This window comes from Zalophus californianus, chromosome 4 (assembly GCF_009762305.2).
Source record: "Zalophus californianus isolate mZalCal1 chromosome 4, mZalCal1.pri.v2, whole genome shotgun sequence".
NCBI lineage: Eukaryota > Metazoa > Chordata > Mammalia > Carnivora > Otariidae > Zalophus > Zalophus californianus.
The window spans coordinates 139034127-139038927 of record NC_045598.1 but is presented as its reverse complement, the minus strand read 5'-3'; the positions used below and the strand labels follow the sequence as shown (position 1 = coordinate 139038927).

At 40.8% G+C, this 4801-nt stretch overlaps 1 pseudogene; it reads left to right on the top strand.

Annotated features, from left to right (window-relative positions):
- The first annotated feature begins 1968 nt into the window (after window positions 1-1968).
- Window positions 1969-2283, top strand: LOC113925718 (annotated as a pseudogene).
- The last annotated feature ends 2518 nt before the right edge of the window (window positions 2284-4801 follow it).

Below are 4801 nucleotides of genomic sequence, written 5' to 3'. Positions count from 1 at the left end.
GGTTGTCACCACAAAGCAATGGCCTCCTCGGGCCCAATCAGTGCTGGGACCACAAGTCCTTCAAGAGTTCCGAGAAGAGAAGGGAATAAACCCAGGGTGGGAGCCGATGGGAACAGTTTCAAGGACGAGATGGATTGTAAATGAGAGAAGGGGTTGAAGGAGGGAACAGGGGCGAAAGCGATGGTGTAACCACAAGGAAGCAGGAATGAATCATCAGTAATGATTGATGAGAAAGGTAAGTAATTGAATGGCAAATTTTACAAACATAAAGGACAGGAAGAGATAATCAGATCTAGCCTCCTAGCTTTAGGAAGGTAAGGTCTTATTATCCCATTTTACAGATAAAACATCTGAGGCCAAAACATCTGGAGAGGTCAAATAAGGGGACTAAGTCCTTAGTCCAGTGATTTTTCCAAACTTTCAGAAGAGATTTTTATTTAAATGTAGATTTTGGGGCTCAAACACTAAGGAGTCTGGCTCAATTGGGGGGTGGAACCTGGGATGTCCATTTTTTGTGTTACCCTCAGATGGTCTCCTGATGGGAGAACCTTACTTGGGAGATGGTGCTTTGATATAATAGGTACTCAGGGAAAACCCTTTGCCATATTCATATTTTAAGATTAATTCTAATAAGTTTTCATTAACTCTGGGTAGATGGACAAATAGGGTTTATTCCATCACTGGAATTCGTAACCATTTTCCTAGTCCTCAAATATTTTTTTCACAACCAGAAGATGGAGGCCTGCCATCACTGCTCAGGAATTTGAAAAGATGGACAAATATGTAGGTCCAGGCTCCTCAATACAACTGTCATGATAAGGGTCCAGCGGAAGACCCAAGAATGTAGAAGACAATAGAGTACTAGGTTAAAACCCTAGGTTTGAGTCCTGGTTTGCCACTTACTGCTATTGGTGCTTGTTTAAGTATTTTAACCCATATTTTATTTTATTTTATTATTTTTTTAAAGATTTTATTTATTTATTTGAGAGAGAGAATGAAATAGAGAGAGAGAGCATGAGAGGGGGGAGGGTCCGAGGGAGAAGCAGACTCACTGCTGAGCAGGGAGCCCGATGCGAGACTCAATCCTGGGACTCCGGGATCATGACCTGAGCCAAAGGCAGTCGCTTAACCAACTGAGCCACCCAGGCGCCCCTTAACCCATATTTTAGATCATCATCTATATAATTGGGCCAATAAGACTTCCACCGATTATGTGCCAAGATTCCAGAAAGGACAAAAGGAGATTGTGTGGCAATTCTCTAAAACTATGAAGACCAACACAAGTTTTTGAAAAGTTATAATAAGGATCAATTACTTTATGTAATTACTATCATATTCCTACCATGAGTAAGCCATTGTAGCAGTTACAGGGAAGTAGAATCCTCAGCCCTGCTCTCAAGCCCGCCAAAATCCCATAGATGAGTTATACCCTTCCCAGTTTGCTATTTCTATCATTTTGTGGTCCCTGACATTGATCAGAGTGTGCAGCCACCAGAAAGCAATGCCTTGACTGTCCCCTTCTCCAAGGTTAAGACATGGAACAATTAATGGGAGGTTGAAAAAAATTATAAAAGTTTTATTCCTTTTGCTACCTCTTTTTTTCCTCTTCCTCTGTAGGCCGAAGAGGTCTGGGGACTTGTGTGTATTCTTGGGAAATACGACACTGGGAAAGTTTTAAAAAGGCCATAGTAGGGGCCTGGGAAAGGAAAAGCAGAGTTGCTAGCATATCTCTTTTAAGATCAGGCTCTTTAGGAGAAGTAAAGGGTCTTTTTGAAGTTTCTACATTTTGTGGCTTATCTCATTAGGGCTAAAATCATAATAGTGGTGGTGGACGGGAGAATGTATGTTTGGCTCCACTTAATATGGACCCTAAGCAGAGGGATAGACAGCTACATCCAAAGCTAGATTTGAAGCAATGAAGGAATCCTATCTAAAACAAGTTTACAATGAGCTGTGGCTGCTGAAGTCATGACAGGACAGGTGTTTAGAAAGTTTCTTCCCCTCTTTGACTGAGTTTTAGTTGAAAGGAGTGCAACTGAAACTGCAACCAGAGGAGGCATTATGTTTCCAGAAAAATCTCAAGGAAAAGTATTGCAAGCAACAGTAGCAGCCGTTGGATTGGGGTCTAAAGGAAAGGGTGGAGAGAGGCAACCAGTTAGTGTGAAAGTTGGAGATAAAGTTCTTCTCCCAGAATATGGAAGCACCGAAGTAGTTCTAGATGACAAGGATTCTTTCTTATTTAGGGATGGTGACATTCTTGGAAAGTATGTAGAGTGGAATTAATCATTATTGAAACGGCATCACGTGAAGCTGCCCATTCCACTAAAGTTGTGAAATCTTTCATCATGTAAATAATTTCCATGTCTCTGTTTTATAACAAACTAATGGTATCCAAACTAAATAATAATAATAATAATAATATAATAATAATAAAACAAGTTTACAAACAGTATAAGTCAGGATGTGATTAGTGCAATGGTATTTCAGAGAAGGGAGACTGCTGTCAGCCATGTGGGAACAGAAGATAATAGGACATGTACTTTTGGAAAAAGCAAATGACAGTAAAACAATGATACAGCAGTAAAGAGAGTGAGGTGTGGAAAACCACAAGACTACAGATCAAGAAACCTCTCCATGTGATCCTAGCCAAATCGTACTTCTGGGGGCCCTTTATCCCCATCTTACTTCACTTTCCCTTCATCCTTCTGTAATTAGTATTAACTGCATTAGCCTTCTAATGGTCTTCTAGTCACAATTGCCAGTCACTCCTTAAACCAGGTCACTTTGCAACTAGAATTACCTCGTTAAAACTCGAATCTGATTTCACAACTAACTCTCTTATTGGAAAGAGAGAGTTTATGACTTTCCTTTTGGTGACAAATGCCTTCACCTGATCTTCGGCTCCAGATCTCCCCTCAGCTGACCTCCCCCCGCCAACACAGACACCTTATGAACTCATCTCCACCCCCAACCCCGACTTTTGGCACTAAAACATGTGCTTTTTGTTTTATTTTATTTTATTTTATTTTATTTTATTTTATTTTATTTTAAATCGCTGCATGTATCACTCCCTAGAATGCTCTTTCTTTCCCTCTTCCTCTAGCTGGCAAACCCGTGTTATCCTGCAATACTCAGCTGGAGTGACATGTTCTCAGTGAATTCTTTCTTGACTCTCTGGATGAACTGGTCCTTCCCTATTAATAATGGACTAAATATTTCTAGATTGCAGATTTTTCATTTGAAGCCTTTTCTGGAATTTCCAGGCCAAGTGGGTTGGCAGCCCTATTATTGGCAGGTTTATGCTTCAAAATGAATTCTCCTCTTTATCTTCCTGGAGGTAGAAAGGATAGTTCATGTGTGTTCTTGGACTATTCTCTTCGCATGAATGCTTAAACAATAGGAATTATAAAAAGGCTTACATTTTACTACAGGCAAAAAGGTCACTCTCTTTTGTACTTGTAAGTTCTTAAAAGATCTCTTGCTGGAAGACTGCCCAATTGTTCAACCATGGTAAATTAAAGCAAAACTTTTCAGAGGCTACCATTACTCCTTTGAAAAATGCTCCAAGAGCATCCTTTCATCATGTGGAAACCAGTAAAATCTCCCTCCAATGTGCAACAGAGTTTCTGACAGAACAATGAGCTTTAACAGGTAACCCCAGGGGGCATTCATTAAACTGAGAAGAAATCAGTGGTGGAGCCGGACTCACTTTTAGCGATAATTAATGGCACAACGTTCTGTTTCTGTAGGACTTTCTTTCCCCTTTGCCTCTTTAAATCTCATTTTAAGTCACATAAACTATCTCTACTGTAGTCATTGGACCTGGCTCTGGTATGGTGGACAAGGTCCAGGATCCATTTTCTCATTGCTATTTTAAAATTTCTATTTATTATTTATTATTTAATTACTCCAAAGTTCTTATTCCACCCCAGATCTCCTCCCACCCCCAAAAGATCCTTTATTGGGTTAGGTCTTTTTCAGGCCTGATAAACCTCACACATCCTGGCCGTTGAACAAGTGGAAAAATGATGATCCTTGCTTTCTGAACTGGAAACACAAGTATTACATGGTTAAAGGGAGTTCCCTAGGTTTCCGAGGTAAATGAGAGAGGAGCTAGAAAAGGCTCTGACGCGAGTGATTAGATCAAAGGTAATTCTTTGTCCCGAATCAGGCAGCTTTCTGCATAGCATGCACTTCGTAAAGCATCAAGTTAAGAAGTGCTGTGGTCATCGTTAGCCACCCCTTCTCAAGGCCATCTCTTATTAGCAGTAACTTGTGAGAGGGACCGTTCCTCTTTCATCTCAGTCTCTGTTTTCGAAAGCTTTCTGCGGTATTTCAATTCAATAGAATGGCAACTCAGCTATCCCTTTGTAATTACACCAGGAAGGATTTGAGACCAATTATTTCATTTATTCTAGCAGCAGAAGGTTAAGTTACCAGGAAGGTGATATTAGGCAACGGGTCCCAGGTAGGATTAGTGTCCCTATTCAACCCTACACCTTCAGATTTCTGGATGGATGGGGTCTCGAAGACTATTTTTTAAAAAGCTCCCCAAGCCAGTTACATGATTGGTCAAGTTCAAGAACTACTTGTCTAGTGGTCTCTTGCAGGGGCTCTCAAAGCCAGTATCCCTTGGGGAGCTGGCAAAAAGCACAGATCTGATTTTCAACTGCAAGGGATTCTGATTGCTGGGAGGGGTCTAGAAATAGGCATTTTTAACGAGCCCCCAGGGTGCTTCTGACACATGTGACCAGTGTGCCTCACTTGAGGAAACACTGCTCTGTTCAGGGTTTAGCAAAAA